Source organism: Xiphias gladius, chromosome 11 (genome assembly GCF_016859285.1).
Source record: "Xiphias gladius isolate SHS-SW01 ecotype Sanya breed wild chromosome 11, ASM1685928v1, whole genome shotgun sequence".
NCBI lineage: Eukaryota > Metazoa > Chordata > Actinopteri > Istiophoriformes > Xiphiidae > Xiphias > Xiphias gladius.
The window spans coordinates 26,937,537-26,955,840 of NC_053410.1; positions in this window are offsets into that span (position 1 = coordinate 26,937,537).

An 18,304-nucleotide genomic window follows, 5' to 3' on the forward strand; every position below is an offset into this window, starting at 1 on the left:
AGAGAATTCTGGAGTCTAAAAAAGATGACTCGAAACGATTAATCATGTAGCAAAATTGCTACAGATTAATTTTTCTTATCACTGCACACCAATTATTTTTTGGGGGGCATCTTATTTCTTTTGTTAGATAGTAATAGTAGAAAGATGACAGGAAACAAGGGAGAGAGAGATGCAACAAATGTTACTACAAAGAGATGCAAAACAACAACAGAGAGATGCAAAACCACCACAAAGAGACTCAAAATGGGCACAAAGAGACTCAAAATGGCAGTACAGAGTGGCAAAATGACAAGGAATTAAGACACAAACACACAGATTGATAACGTATAATATAAGATGCATATTTATTGTTATTATGATGACAAAATTAGCTTTAAAATCAGAAAACAATAATTATACTCATTCAAGTTAGCAACGTGTGAACACTGCAAAGAGCTGGTACCAGGGCCGGCTCTAAGCCATTTTGGTGCCCTAGGCGAGAGTGGGATTTAGTGTAGTTACTTTTTACTTATAAGATGATTATTTTACTCAATGGATAATATAGGAAACTTTTAAAATACAACACATTGTTAGAGACTAAACCAGTGATTTCCAGTCTTTTTGGATTCTGATGTCGTACAAAAACAAATGTACATTTTACATTTCAGATGCCTGAGTTGTGAACAGCTCCACAACAGTGATTTTTCCTTCCAACCTTATCACATAGTTTCATTTCAATAAATGTTCAAATGATCCAATATCTCACAAAAAAAACAAACATTAGAGAAAAAAGCTGAAAACAGATTTGTGGATCAAAACTTTGTTTTTTCTTCTTTCCTCTCCCATGAATCATCTCACGACCACTCAGATTTATCTGGTGTCCCTGTATATAAAACTGTATATAAAGTAGTTCAAACTCCAGCAGCTACAACAGTAATATACTGCTACACACTGATGCTTCAGTATTAATCATCTGATGATGTCATATACAATAATATATCAGTCAGACAGGAAAACCCGGTACTTTAATTTTAATACTTTAACTACATTTTGACCACTGCTGGCTTGCCATTCAGATTCATATCCTTTATTCTATATCTGAGTCTAGTATATAGCAGCTATCGTAGCGTCATTATCTAGCATTCACTTTACTGATACTTAGCTAGCTAGCTACTACAAATGAAATGTCTACACACAAAGAAAACATAATGCTATATTGGGGTTGTCTTTTCCTCCTCCTCTTTTTTCTGTTTTCGTACCTGTGCACCTGAAGGCTTGGACCTTTTCATTATGAAATAATTTGAGCTAATAATAACTGAGGCATCTGTCCAGCTGATCCAATCTAGCATTTGCCATCAATCAATCACTTTTTCGTCCTAGACCTGGGCTGAATGATGCACAATGCCACATTAAAGGGTACCCATCATCCCCCACTTTTTAGGACAGATGAAAAATTACGAGGAGCAGCAGTGTTTATTCCCTCATGTTGTCAATTTGTGACTGACAGTTAAGGAGGTGCAGTATGTGTATTACTGTAATTAAAAGGCTGTTTTTGTTGATAATGTTGTTACTGTAACCATGACTTATAAAATGATGTTGCATGTTCTGCTCTTCCATATTCCCTGGCATTCTGTGCCCTAGGCAATCGCTTCTGTCACCTATGCCCAACTGGGAGGAAGTTAGGCAGTGCATCTTTAAGTGCAAATTACAATCGCCATTCATTATTTATCAGTCTTTGAGAGAATGAGAATTCACATAAATTCACATAAAACCATCCCTGACAACTTCAAAGTTACTAAAAGTCCCCCATTACTGCAGTGTTATTACTGTCACTTAACAGACTGAACAAGAGCAGCAGCACAAGGGATACTTCACATGTCCAACCATTAACTTCTCTTGTCTTTCTCTTTAAAGCTAACTGTTCACATGCCAAGGCATGTCAGGACAAGGAGAGAGGATAAATATTACCCTTATTAATGTTGAAAGCCATCAGGCTCCATTTGTGCATACACAAATCAATAGTGAATTACATGGTGTGATCACTGCTTTCTCCTGATCATTTGGATACGGAGTGGTCCCGAACAAAATCTTGTCTAATGTGTCACATATATCTGTAATTCCAAAAGGCTGTTGCATGTACGTCTGTGTGTGCGTGTTTTGTGTGTGTGTGTGTGTGTGTGTGTGTGTGTGTGTGTGTGTGTGTGTGTGTGTGTGTGTGTGTGTGTGTGTGTGTGTCTGCAAAGCACTTATTAATCTGTCCGTGGCCTTTCGTTGGCTTATGAAGTCCTGATTGTGTGTCATTGTTTGGCTTCATTTATTTGAACACACACCCCGTAATCACGCTTGTAAATACACAGCTTTAAAAAGGCGAGCTGCCATTTTCATCATCGTGCTAACAAAGTGCATTTAAAATCACTCTGACTTCCCTTGAGCTGAGCCATCAGTGCTCACACAATACCAATCAGAGGAAAAAACTCTCAGCTTCAAAGCTCAAGCTTGACTACATTAATAATATTAATAAAACAGCAAATTGAATGTGTGGGCTGAAAGGTGGGGGGAGAAATTGTCTTGAAATCCTCTAAAGACATCTGTCTTTGTCTCTGACTCGTTTCTCTTTTCATTATTGGCTCATTGAAAGTGAAGGCTAATGACAAAATAGCGGGCTAATTCCTGTGATTATGTGTGTTTGTCAGAGGAAATCTGCAATGACAGCACTTCTTTTTCTGATCTTTAAGCCAATAGCTTCGGGGGTGGCATTGTTACTAACAAAGCATTTATAGACAGGTCATGAATTAGTGAGGTATAGATGAAGGTGGCAAGAGGAAAAGAGCTCCCCTGGGGAATGCTTGCACAACAAACCTAACCCCTGGCCATCAGGTACATTGTATTGTCATCAAGTACAATTCGGCAACCAAAGTATGTATGTACATTATGTGTTAATATGAAAGACTATGCTAAAAGGGACAGAGAAACACAGTAAACTGCAAAAGGGTTTTAAGGATTTCAGTTGTTCAGTGCTCTCCCAAAGCTGTGAAGAAAAGGTAAGTCTATTTGAACACCATAATAAAAATACTTTGAATACCACAATATTTTTCGACCTTCATAATAAATGCATTCAGCAGTAATATGAGAATACACAAAGGAATCTATTATAGTGAGCAGGAGGAAGGTTGAATAGAGGCAGATGGTTCAAACAGTCTTTTTAAAGCAGATACTGACTTTTTAGTGATGAAGCTGTTTGGCGCTGATATTCAACAATTTGAGAAGACAACTGCTGTCTTTCACAGATGATACTCAGTTTGTTTGAAACTCTATAAATTCTTGGCGTTTGGGGGTGGGGAGTAGTTTGAGCTACTGAATTATTGTAGCCATTTGTTCTATATTTGGTCAATTGTGATGGCTATAGCTAGTCACACCAGCTACCCTGGATATATCTGAATCTATCTGATGTTCTATATTAATATCTTTCTGAATTTCCAAGATCAAATTACAGATTACAGAATGACCCTCCAAATGCATCTGAGAAATCTGCCTTTTTTCCCTTAAATTTGGAAAAATAACTAAATTACTTAGTAAATGCTGTGGTTTGACAACAGAAATTGAGCAAATATGTTAGCTATAATTGGTAATGTCTCATTCACTGCTTGAAGGACAGTCCTGGATGCTTTCCACTGAAAAGCGGAAAGAGGTGGCGTGCGCATCTCTCTTAATCAGGGTTGGGGGAGTTAACCACATTTCACAAACCAACCAGTTAGTCTTCATCCTTGAAGTTTTGTCTCTTTTCAAACTGAAACATATTGCTCCAGTGAAGCATGTAACTTGTCCAAGTTTGTTTTTGAGTGTGGAATGGTCTCATTGCTGCCCTTTGTGGCAGACAGAGGAAAATTGCACTAACCTTAGCTATTTTAGTTGTTTTCCAACTTCCAGCCACAAGGGGCAATAATGAACATATTCCTGCTTAAGACACATAGAGACACCACTTTTGAGAACTTTCTTCGATGAGCTAGACAAGGGTGAGATTTATGCATTTTGGATGTAAATTAATGGATGTGAAAGTCCCATACAGGGGTAGAAACATGTAAATCTAGCATCCCAAAATGTACTGCATGCTGGACACTTAAGTTCTGAAGAGGGCTGCAACTCAGAATGATCGCACATTTGGGAGGAGGCGCAGATTCAGTGCTCCAGCTTTCAGAGGCCTCATGAAGAATTGTATTTTGAATAAAATAGGAATATATCTGTTCAGATGAGATATATGATTGAAAAATGTGACTGAAATGCATCCTGTGTAAACACAATGTAATAAGCAAGCTCATGCACCTTAAAGTCTAGTCATTACACTTAAAGATGGCTTTTTGGAGGAATGCTCATGCCTCTCTCCCTATTGCTGCTGCTAGCAGCCTGCGACTCACTCAACAACTGTTTCTCATAATAGCGGTAGCAAAGATTCAATGGTTGGAGGTGCTTTGTCAGGAGGTGGCCAAACAGCAGCTAGTAACTAGCCCACGCATACAAGTTTGACTATTACCCTAGTGGTGTAAGGTTCCTGGCAGGGAAATGGCCAAAGAACGGCTCACTATTAGAGTCAATTTAAAAGCTAACCCTATTGGCTACCAAGAGACTGGGCAATTCTGCAAAACCCAAAAATAACATAAAATTACAATGTTCTTTTTTATTGTACAATGCCAACATTTATAAAATAATTTATTTCTAGAGTATCGGTGCATGGCAACTACAGCATGGTTAAGGTTGGGAAAACATTGTGGGCAAATATTTAAGGTATCAACATGAAAGTTACATATATTTAAACTCATATCCGCCACAAAACCTCCACAAACTTGAGATTGTTCAGGGCCGAAAAATGCTTGAGTGAAGAAGAAATAATCAATACAGGAGGAGGGGGGATTATAGCAGTTTGCATTAGTGTTGCCACAATATCTTTTTTTTGGTACTGCCACTAGGAATCAACAAGTCATTTTTCAAATCCTACACACAAGGGCTCTAATGGTGCTGCATGTCAAAGTATTAATTTTCATACGCCTGTGCAAATATCAATGTATGTTCATTTTTTTACAGGTGGTTGTGTGTTTTCTGTTGAATTTTGGTATAGCTCTGTGTTCACCTATTGTTTTGAGGAGCCTGTGAGTCATGTGTTTCCACCATGACTCACAATCATCTCTGATAAGCATGAACATCATCAAACAGACATGGAGTTGCAGTCAGCATACACCATATTCACTAGTCTGAGAACACACCAAATTTTGTTTGCTACCCCCAGTCTGCCAGCATGAGGGTGTGTGTGTGTGTGTGTGTGTGTGTGTGTGTTTGTGTGTGTGTGCACATGTTAAGTGTTCAGGCCTACCTTTACACCTGATTGCTTAAAAAGGTTACACAAATATTCAATTCAAACAAACAAATTCTAATAAACTTACATTCTGTCTATTTTCAACTAAGTGAAGCTTTAAAAAGCACAAAGTGTGTCAAGCTCCCTGTTATCGTCCTATGATTTCATTGGTTAGTCATGTAGCTCTGAACCCTGCCATTAACTGGAAGAGAGCCTGTATGTGGGAGGGCAGCCGAGCTAGCAACTAAAGGGCCACTTGGAGAGTTTGGGTCCCTCCAGACTGCCGTAGTAACTACTCTACTTCATAGCTATTTGAGGGAAATTTGCCACACCTATCCAACCCTCTCACCCTGTCTCCTCAGTCCCCGTCCCCTTATTCCTACACACAGACACACACACACCACATCCAAGCTAAAAACAACCTTGCCCTGTAAAGGGTTGAGTGGCTCTCCACCACCACTTCTGTGAGAATAATACATTCACTGCGTAAATGTATTCTGGTTACTGAATAAGTGCTTGTGTTTAGTTTCATATTCCATTGAGTGAATCACTGGTAGGGTTTTTTGAGGAAAAAAGAAAGAAAAAACTTTGAGTTAGTGGAAAATTGTTCCTGTATGGGAGTTTTTGTAAAGCCTGTTGTCACAGTGCTAGTCACTAATGATAGATGCTAGCCATGTAAATAGAGGTGTGTGACACTCAAAGTTGTTACCAAGGCTATTTATTTAGAAAATGTTCTTTACTAAGAAGGAGGCAAAATCATTAAAATGATGTGTTTACTTCTGTTGAAATGTTGTACGTATAAGTTAGCTATTCAATTTTCTTACTCTTGTTCTATGCATCTACTCTTGTCCAACAGAGGAGATTTTCCAATATGGCTGCCAAAGGACATCCAACAAAATTTCCTTAAGTTTGACTGAATGAAAATGGACTCTGAAATTCAGTACAGGTGAAGCAAAAGAATATACCTGCTCTTTACTCTGTGGACTGCTAAAATTAACAGATGCCAAAAAAGAAAAATTATTGCTAGCAAGGTACCACATTAAGTTCTCAAATGTTGGTGTGCCTAATTTCTTACAAATAGAATAATAGATGGGGTAGACTATCACTTATGCCCACTGAGGGCTTCTGAGCCATATTAGGCCCACTTTTAGGCTTTCATAAATTGTAAAAGACGACACTTACAAATAATACAAATACAAATGAAGCGTAATTCTTGACGTGATTCTCAAAATTTTTATTTTTCTTATTTATTAATTTATTTTCTGTTGCCCTCTATACACACATATAATAAAGTCCATCAGCTTATGTCAGCCAGCACTATTGCCTATTGCACTGTACGCTATTATATTGGCATAGATATTGTTTTTATACTTTAATTTTCTCAACTGATGTGGTCATTTCAGATTCAACTATTTTGTAGAACTTTTCCGCCTATTTATTATATTATTAATCACTGTTTATTCCATTCCATCTTATGTGCAGTTATTTCTATTATTTTATTACTGACTATTTGGGAACAAGGGAATTTTATACATAAAAATACATTTCTTGTCTTTTTTGGTATACTGCTTACCAGTACCAATCTAATATGTTCTGTTATTATTATGTTAGAGAAATCTTTTTCAAACAAAATCTGAATCACATTCTTCATTGAATCCACTTGGTGGCAGTGTTGTCTAATCACCTCACCAGACTTCAGTCCATAAGCCAGGTAACAGTTTTGCTCTAAGGGATTTGATGTTAAACTTGAATGATTGCAGAATATCCAGGGCTAAATGCCACATGGGGGAAAAAAATGAAATTGAAGGTAGTCTTTACTAAGAGGAGATGGCATGGCTTTCTCTTTGGCTGTTCTGGGCTCTTAAATGATGTGACCTTATATGGGGTACAAATCCAAGGCTGGAAAGCTGAAATGGATTTTTTTTTAAATTTAAGGTACCTGGGGGGAGTTCACATTCTATATTTTGGTGTCTATTTTTTCCATCATATTTATTTTCGTCCAGTATTTTATACACTGCATGCAACTGTGATTACTACTCGGCCAACAAATAAAGGATTATTTGTTCTAAGAACTTCATTCCTCGCAGTGTGCAAATTTGCTTTCCAGTGAAAACCATGTAACTCCAAGTTTAGTGATTTTGAGTTTTTCTGATAAACATAAGGATTAAGAGTTCCTTTATGGGTTGAGCTACCTCTTAGGGTAAATAAATTGTTTCAATACATAGTCTGAAAACTGGATTGTAACAACACTGAAAATGGCTGTTTTTCTTTGCCTATGAGAAGTTGCTGCTTTGGAGATACATAGATTTCAAAGGAGAGAGACCAGGTTGCACAATAAATTCACAGACAATACTAGACTTGCAGGATAATGTAACGGGGTCCAAGCACCTTGGTGCAATTCGGACCCAAAGCTTCATCAACGTAAGGCAATCAAGAAGCCAAGAGTATTGACTAACAGGGCTTAACAAGTGGTCCCCTCTCTACAGTCATCTGTCAAATCTGCTATTGTGCTTCGCTGCTTTAGCATTCAAGCTGTTGTTCATGTGACCTTGTTTTCTGATCATTACTCCTAAATATTTCCTGGTCTTTGCCTGCCTATGCCCTGTTTGGTATTGTCTGCTTCTGTTGTTTGGTTGCCTGTTAACGACCTCTGCCATGTAAAAACCTTCTAAACTTAACCTGCCCTGAGTTTGAGACTTGCTTTTGAACGCACACACTTAGTACAAACTGTTATACTTTGTTTTGACACAGAGGAGACAGGCTGCTCAGTCTGAAGTAGCTGTTCTTTTTATACAACCTAATATGTACTGGGGATGTACAATGACAATAGAAGGCATTAAATCATTAATTCATTCATCCATGTTCCCTAAGATGGGCATAACGATGTGTACCATGAAAATCTGCTCTCAGAGTGGAGGCCCGAAGCTGGGCAATGGCCTGTTGATCACCCAGATGACTTCTCAGTGATGAAGGAGAAAGTGCCTATTTGTACTCCACGCATCAAAGGAGGTCATTAGGTGGGGAAGAAATGGAGATGTGGAACCACTGTGAAGGTTGGGGCTGTGCTGGGATATTATTTGTTATTGGTCGGGCCTTGGAATGCCTAACCAAGTCTTGTACAGGTAACAGTTGGTCCTTCCTGTGCTGGTTTGATGGGGGTAAGCAAATAGGGCATACTTGAGCCAATAAGAAGTAGCAGCTTGGTATACTTGAGTGGAGCAAGTGGGAGTCCTCTCAAGTGTGAATATCTTTTCTGTAAGTTGGCAACACGATATGAATGCTCCCTGAGGCACAATCCATCAGCTATGAAGGCATGTGTTACCTGGTACTTCTTTGATGGCTTAAACACAGGGAATATCTACAAAATAATCCAAGTGTTCTGGGGGATTTCAACTTCCTGGTGCACTTTCCGCAGGGTTAAACTTTCTGGTGTCTGGGTGAGGTTCAGCTGTTGGACAACTTTCCACCTTGAGCATAACCTTTTGAGAGTGATTAGGCCAGTCCAAATAGATGGAAGTAGGAGGAGGCACGTTGACCATTAACACTGACCCCTGAACATCTTGGATGACAACATATAGCATGGTGAGGTGCAGTTCCTTGCAAGTCTTACATGGTCTCTTTAGGGTGCAGACACCAAGTGTGGGACTCTGTCCACATTTCCAGCACAGTTTCCCGTCCTTTATCCATTTTGCTATCTGACTGGAACTAAGTTTTTTACTGGTGTCCCAGTAGCGACAGTAGGGCTTCAGCCTGGCCTTAGACTTTGCAGGGGCAAGCTCTCTTGGACTCGCATATTCATACTTACTGAGGAGCACTGATTTGGATTTCTCTTTGGGGCATACAGGCCTCTGGTCTCTCCTTGCAGCCTTAAGCATGTCAACCTGGTATGTTGATGAAGCTCAGCCGGATAACTGTTCAGCTCGAGATTTAATGTGCAGCTAATGCTCTCTGTGTGTTGGTGGTAATTTTCTCAGGAGTCAATCGGTGTGTCCCTTGAGTTTACTTAACATACCAACCAGAGAGTGGACAGACAGTGCAAAGGCATCACCGGCCTCTGCATCATCCATCCTGATAGCGGGAGTGTTCAATGTAGTCCCCAGTTAACTTTGAACTAGCTGTCTGGGCTGGCCATATTTCTCTTGCAATGCCTGAGAAGCTGCTGAGTAGGGTTTCGGATAGTGCATGTAAACTTTGGCCAGTTGGAGAGCACTGGTCAACTTCAGGTTATCTACAGTGGTAGCACTTTGAACTTGTACTGCTCACTCAGATTTCGATGAGGGCTCCATCCAACGCCATCTTGAGCAAGGCGAAATCACTTTCCTGGGCAGTCTCAAACACTGGTGGACCTTTTTGGCCAGTCATTAGATGGAGTGAATGTGGCTGCACCATTGGCCTGCAAACCTTGTGGAGAAGGATTACATCTATCTGTTTTGGCTACAGTATCAGGGGGGCTATTGTCATCTTCATCTAGCAATACCTAATACCTATTACCTTAAAAAGCAAGGTTAATGTAAGTATTTATTTTTTAATTTCATCTTTATTTAATCAGGTAGTCTCAATAAGATTAGAGCTCTTTCTCAAGAAAGACCTGAGAACAAGAAAACATTCATAATCAGGCAAAAACACAATCAGCAAACAGAAAAAACACAAGTAGTACACATTGAATAAAATCAATTACAAGAGCGTGAACAACATCAGATAGTAAAGGTTTAAAAGCCCCAAGGGTTATGAAAAACTCTAGTTTAAGGGCAATTAACAGATCATTCTATATTAAAAGTGCATATTACCTAAAACTCTTTCTGCCAAGGTTTGTGGGTACATAAGGAATATCTAAGGATAACTAGTTACTGGATCATATACTGTAGTTACAAAATTCAAATGTTAACATAGATATGAGGTAGTTTGGAATCTTTAACAGTAGACCTTTATAAATGAATATCATGGTATGATATTCATATATCTTCTTGTCCATAAGGAAGTCCATCCAACCTTGTGGTACAAGAAACATTGAGTACAAAATTTGTCATTCGTGATAAAGCGTAAACACTATGATAAACAGGATTTACATGCTAAAGTAATAATAATTAAACTAGGTATAAACATTAAAGTTGATTGCACAACAGATTTGTAGTTTGAAAATGACAGACAGCCTTTAACTCTATACAGAAAAGCAAGTTTGATTTTTTAGTTTCTGAGTCTATCAATCTTAAATGACAGTGTGCTGTCCAGCCAAATTCTAAAGTATTTATATGACTCAGCAAGAGTGATGTGGGTACCATATAAAGTTTAAATGGGATGATCAGAGTCACTGGTGGAGGTGGAGAATGCCATATGCTTGGTCTTTTCTGAATTTCAAACAAGTCACTGTAGAATTGATAATTGGAAGTCATCAAAGGCAGACTGAAGACAAGTCAGAGCCTGGGTTGGACTACAGCCAACCCAGGGTGTATAAAATCATGTTGTCTGCCAAAAAAAATGTTGGGGCACTGATTAGGACGAAGTATGTTCTTTATACACAGTGTAAATAGAAATCGACCATGGATATACCCCTGTGACACCTTGCTATTTTCCACTCATTCTCAGCTTTAATGAGGCTACAACATCTGTTTAGCAGTTTAACTAAAGCATCATGAGCCTAACACATAGATCAAATAGGTAACATAAAATAGCAACAAGGCATTGACGTACACACAAATTGTGGAATTTGAAGCCAGTTAAGGCTGGAAACAGTAAATTTGATATCAGAAGAAAAACCAACCGAAATTGCTAAATGGAAACACTTCGGAAACATGAAGAAAAACTTACATGATTTTCATTTTCATACAATCAGCTGAAACCTTTAGCAAAGTGTCCGGACTTTGCTCCTCTGCCCTGTCTCTGCTTTGCCTTTGCTGACACTGAGTGCATAGCCAGTCATCATGGCACCACTCATTAACAGGGCTAGGCAGGCTTTCTCACAGTCACTGTCAGGTCTGAAGAGGAGATTAATGTCACCAATTCTCTGAAAAATGTGGTATTTGTGGATTTGAAACCATAAACTGTTCAAATCCTCAGGGAAGATCTTAGCCAGTTGATTTTAAGAATACCATTAATGCAATCAATGTAAGTGGTCTGTAACCCTCCTGCTTTATATTCTGTAACCATTTCAGAGAAAATATGATCAAAAATAGACAAATCTATGTGTGACCAAAAATTCAAACACCATTTACTGTGCATTTATTATTTTGGTTATAGGTATTAAGATTTGTTAATGTGTCCTCATCTTAAGTTATTTGTATTCCTAAATATTTTACTGCCAGTTTGATGGGGATATTATAAGCAACACTAAGATGGCAATCTTTAATTGGCCAAGTTTCACATTTATTAAGATTTAATTTTAAACAAGACACCTCAGAGAAAAGAGAAAATATAAATTATAAAAATTTTGGGAACCTGATCAGTTTTTTTCATAAATATTGTTGTATCATCAGCCAGTTGGCTAATAAACTTCACTACATTTAGGAAATGATTCCTAAAACCGAAGAGTTTCAAAGTTTGAGACTGTAAAGGGTCACACTGTAAGGTACTGATCAACACCCCCTTTGGCAAGTATCACAGCTTGTAAACACTTTTTGTAGGCTTCTAGTTCTGTGAGATCCTTGGGCCATTTTGCGTGCACTGCTTTATTGAGTTCTATCCACAGACTTTCTATGATGTTTAGGTTGGGGGACTGTGAGGGCCATGGCAAAACCTTCAGCTCCTCCTCTTGAGGTAGTACATTATGGATTTTGAAGTGTGTTTAGGATCATTATGTTGTTGTAGAAGCCGTCCCCTTTTCATCTTCGGCTTTTTTTATTAACAAATGATGTGATGTTTTCTTCCAGAATTAGCTGGTATTTACTTGAATCCATTCTTCCCTCTACCAGTGATATGTTCCCTGTGCCACCGGTTGCAACACAAGCCCAAAGCATGATCGATCCATCCCTGTGCTTAACAGTTGGAGAGGTATTCTTTTCATTAAATTCTGCAGCCTTTTTTCTCCAAACATACCTTTGCTCATTGTGGCCAGAAAGTTCTATTTTACCTTCATTACTCTACCAGACTTGTTTCTAAAATGCATCAGGCTTGTTTAGATGTTCCTCTGAAAAACTCGGACACTGATTTTTGTTGTGAGGACGCAGGAAAGGTTTTCTTCTGATGTCTCTTCCATGAAAGTCATATTTGTGAAGGTGTTGGTGCACAGTAGAACAGTGCACCACCACTCCAGAGTCTGCTAAATCTTTCTGAAGCTCCTTTGCAGTTAAACAGGGGTTTTGATTTGCCTTTCAAGCCATCCTACCAGCAGTTCTCTCTCAAAGTTTTCTTTGTCTTCATGACCTCAATTTCACCTTCACCTTTCCTGTTAATTGTTATTTCTTAATTACATTACGAACTGAGGAAATGGTGACCTGAAAATGCTTTGCTATCTTCTACCCTTCTCCCGCTTTGTGGGCATCAGTTATTTTAATTTCCAGAGTGCTAGGCAGTTGCTTAGAAGAGCCCATGGGTGCTGATTGTTGGGACAAGGTTTGAAGAGTCAGAGTATTTACAAAGCTTTGAAATTCTGCATCACGTAGCCTTTCCTAATGCTGATTGTGAACAAGCCATAGCCCTAACAAGCTAATTAAGGTCTGAGACCTTGGTAAAAGTGTTCTGAGGGCTCAAATCTCTTTGGGTGCCCAAACATTTGTATGGTGCTCCTTTCCTTTTTTCACTCTAAACTTGTACAAAACAAAAATAATACACTAATCTTGCTTAAAATGTTGAAAAGAATGTGTCATCTTTAACTTTATCTCTTTTGTAAATCAGTTCATCTCTTACTCACTTAACTATTAAAAGTATCAAAAACTTTGACCAGGGGTGACCAAACTTTTTCAGGCCATTTTATATTGGCAAAAAGTATCATCTTTAAATAAATCTGAATTAAATTTCCAGTAACCCTTATTTTGGATTTGTTTTTGGGAGGGTTTGAAATCAAAAGAGATCATGCAAAGATCTGTCAAAAGCAGTGCCGAAATGGTAGTGTTTCTGTCAGCTTTAAATAAATGATCAGTTATTAACCAGAAGTCTATTTGAGATCTGGCCGAACAGTCATTTTTGAACCACCAGCCAGGAGAAACAGCAACAATATAGGTAGAAAAAATGTCTTTGTCCTTATTCAAGCTAGGTGATGTAGTGACTACGTCATGCAGTGGGTGCCTTTGGTTGTGATTAGTTTTGTCCATGGCAAAATGCTCTGTTTGTTTTGTTTCTCATCCAGCAGAGCAGGATTATCACCGATCAGTTGTGGCTGGTTGTGGCAGTTGCTGGTTTAATCAAAACCCTCATTTTGATCCGCTCCCGCTTGCCCTGTTAAAGTTACTGCATACGATGTCAATACAAACTCGACACTTCCTGCGTTTCAAATTAAACAGTTGACAGACACCCTTCATTTCTAAACAGGGCTATAATTGTGAAGCATTTCCAGGCACACCATATGCGAAAACAGGCGGATGGGAAAGCACAGTGGATAAGAATGAATGAATCAAATGCCCCCTTGTGTCAGTTTGAACCCTGTAAAAAATACCAGGTGCATTTATTGGAAACATTCTCTTAAAACAAGGTGTGTAACAGTAGATTACAGTACATTACAGGGATATATATTCATTATAAATTCATTTAACTGGCATTCACAATATATGACAGGGACAAGGAGTTAATTGCCCCCTTATTTTTTCCCAGTATTTGAGGACTGGCCTTTAATTGTTCATGTCAACCAAGTCCCCAGCCATTATTGGAGACCCAGTGTTTATGGATCAACTGGGGATCATTTTAAGTGGGGATAAACATGTGCATGTGACCATAACAATCACAGATTTACCTTACTTCCCACCAGTTGTGACACCTGATTCATCAAGCGGGGAAGACAGAACAAAAATTCTGCAAGTAGTGTATCTAATAATGTTTAACAACCCCTTCTCATTGAACCTATAATTGAGCATCCTCTAAAATGAGGATACCAGGAGGCACTATATACTTACAAAACAGTTTGAAGGAGGTATAATGGACCAGAAGAAAACTCTGGAACTATTGGAGACTCTGGAGACTCATAGCATACTGATAAAAATTAATGTTTGTGATGTTTACGGCCACTATGTTGGTTGAATGCTACAAAACCCTGTATGAACCTTAATGATTGTGATGACCTGGTATCATGGTATGCATGAAGGCTCGGTTGAAACCATCACTCTGTAAAAAAAAAAAAAAAAGGCTTTAGCCTAAGTTTGAGCAAGTAAATTTGATGATTGTGACATTAGCTGACATGCTTTAGCCATTTGTAATAAGATCTTATATATACTAAATATAAAAGTGGTAACCTACTGAAGCGATTGCATAGCCTAAAATAAAAGAATATCATATTCTCCCAAGTTAACATGAGAACTTGTGTCTGGGGAGAATTGGCCAATTGGATGAACTTCTCATGTAGGCTTCAACCAATCTAATATCGTTAGGTTCTGTCATTTTATTCGTCATGGACACTAATAAAGACCATATTTTCCAACAAACCCAGATTTCTTTATTACACAGAAGATACATATGGACATGTATGTGATTTACCATTTGTCGAATCTGTGTCACATCTACTGTCAAATAAAGTAAAACTGCGATTGTTATGGTCACATGCACGTGGTTATCACCACTTAACATGGTCCTCAGTTAATCTGCGACACCAGCTTTTAATTGACTACCAGTTTTTATTCAAGACAATATGTTATATGGGTTTATAGATCGTCTTGGGGGTCCAAAAGTCTGGGTTCACTTTCCCTGAATGGGAAAGCAGTTTCGGACCTACTGTAGCTCTCATCAGTCTCCAGAATACACATTAACCTGTGTCTGTAATTATCTCTTTTGGTGGCTAAAATCTTTACAGGAAAATTACTAAACATTATTGTTAACCCTGCAGATCTGTTCACTCTTTGACTGGAAATAATCTTGTCATCGCACTGTTTACACCAGAACCCCTAGACTGAGTCCCTGGAAGAAGAAAGCAGTTAGCTTTCTCATATTTACAAAACAAAAAGGGGAGATATTTTTTAATACTGTCTCTTGGGCATCCAGTGTTAAGAGAAGCACAAATAAAAACAGGATTAAACAAAGACATAAGTAAGAAGAATAAAGAGTATAACTGTTAAAGTTTAAGACTAAAGATAAATCCTACTGTTTTGTCCATGAATACAATTGTAGAAAATATAAACAATATCTACTGCCTTGATTGCTATCAGTTTGAAGCCAAATTTTTCATTCCATTAAGACCACATGTAGTCACTTCCAAGACATTTCCAAGCTGCTGCTCTGCTCTGCTAAAAATCCTGATTTTATAGCCACAAAGTCATCTGACAAAATCACCAGACACATTGGTTAAAGACAACAGCTGAGCTGTGATTTACCTGTAAAATGATCACTCAGAGAGAAGTTAGAAGCTCTTTCAGACTCTGTGTCAGCTGTCATACAGTCAACTGAATGAGACACGTAGAGAGGTTTGCCTGCACGGCGGAAGCCCAACCTCATGCTCGCAGGGCAATACTTGCGACTCCCTTATAAGGAAAGTAGCTTAGGTTTGTCTAAAAAGTCAGAAGATTTGTCACCGAATGCTTTTGTAAAGAAAAGTTGCTTAATAGGGTCTGAAAAGTCAGTAAATCTAGTGACAAAGCTGCTAAATTGGCAACACTGCCTCCAAATGATTCCCTGATGATGCAATAGACACTGTTTGCACCAATTCATTTTGAAAGAGCAATGGCCAATGGTGTAACTTCAGCACTCAGTCATGCAGCATTCGGCTGACCAATGGTATAACTTTATCAAGCACTCACTCACTCACTCAGTCAGGCAGTCAGTCACGGGCAATTTCATTTATAGGGCTTAGCCCGCTGTTGCAGTCCAGCAAAAAAGTGTATCAAACAGTCCTTGTGCTAAGAATGCTAAGGTATAATATACATTTTTGGAAGAAAAAAAGTATAAGTTAATGTGTAAACATCAGAAATAAATAGCATATTGCACCTTTAAGGTCTCAAGAAAGCAGTATTAATTAAAGCGTAGCTAATTCAAGTATAACCGGCAATGAACCTTAATTGTAGAATATCAGGATTATTTTCCATAAATTTTTACCTAATATCATGACATTTAGCCTAAGAACAATTTTCTGAATAATCTAGAAAAACTCTAATCCCATCAATGCATCCAGCATGAACTCTGTAATAGATGGTCATCCCTGCAGCTCATGCTTGTTCCATCATCAGCCAAACTGTAGCTCAAGCCTCTCTGTCTTCTTGCAGAAGTCTTGATTGAAGTGGATTCTCAAATCCTTGCAGATTTTGTATCATTTCGTCATTTTCCAGGCGTTGCCTCAGTGATATCTTTGGATGATCTGAATGTGTCTCCCCTCCTCGCTGCTTCCCAAGCAATGGACAGAATCCACAACTTTTTCCAATGTCTCAGTCTACTGGGGATCTATATGTGTTAAGATGTCAATAACTTCATCCTAAGTGTTTTTTTCCTTCAAGCCTTGGATTTTGTGGTTCCAGCATCATTTCTACCATTCTAGGTCCAGGACACTTTCAATAAGATCATTATTCTCTTTAGGGAAACAAAGAACTTCTTTCTCCAAAGCCTGTAATTTCACTCTGGCATCTTTTATCTCTGCCTCATCTCAACTGTCTTGAAAATATTAGCAACCATGATTGAGGTTTCACAAAGCTACACTCCAAAATTATTAATTCTTTCTTTAAGCTTCTTAATAGCTTCAATGAGAGCAGTTATATATGCCTTTATCTTCTGAATGGTCATCAGGATTTTAGTCGGTGTCAGTAAAGGTTTTGTCTGATGTTTGTATGCCCCGAACGCCATCTTGCTGGTGTGGTGCTCTCAGGAGTAGAATTCCATGAAGCAGTCAGGTGTACAAGACTGGCATCTTATTAGCTGTAGGTACAAGGTTTCTCTTTTTAAAAATCACACCTTGTACATCAATTGTAGCTTGAGCTATGTATTTGTAAAATTTCTACTTCAATCTCTAAAAATTATACCTTCATTTTTGATTATTATATGATAATTAAAACAATAAAATAATCATTCTAATGATTGTGAATTCATGGGGAAATTACATATTTAATAATTAATTAAACTGGCCTGAATACATTTTACTAAGACATGATTTGTTTGATGTTTCTTTTTAATAGCAATGTCAAGGCAAAGATGTTTTCAGAGCTGGCAGTTTTTGATGGTGTTTGGATGCCATTTAGTGGGCTGAGACATCAACTGACTGAACATGTTGACCAAAAAAATAATTTCATCTGACCTACTTAGATACAGTATTAAACTGTTGAACAGTGTTCCACCTCTTGTCATGCTCGAATGAATAACATTATCATCAGAAACCTGAGATTTTGGTGAAGTTTAATTTTCCACACCAACTCAATTCCTGAATCATGAACAACGTTAGTACGTGCACAGGAAATTAAAAACAGCACCTTTTCTTTTAATATTATGTTTGAACTACAGTTGAACCAAACTGAACCATCACACAAACACCGCTTACCAGCTAATCTGACTATAACAGGACAAGAGGAACATCAGTGGGCTGCTGAATCCACTTACCAGTTATCTTTTTCAGGGTCATATCTGAGAAGATGCACCCACTTACACCAAGACAGCTAAATAGATGGCTGACTGCTGGCTTGAAACACCTGCTCAGCGGTTCAACCTTTTTTTCATGCATTGTGTCAGCATATTCTTGGGTTACCGTCAAACTAATGTGCCAACAAGAGCAAATACTGACATGGAAAATCTATGCTACAAAATTAAGTTTATGACTTACATACAGTAAATGTCTAGGAGAGTGTGCGCACCATTCTTCCAATGTGAACTCAATTAAAAGTACACCCTCTGTTCAACCACAAACTCCTATGCCTGGTTGCCATTGTTCTTTTC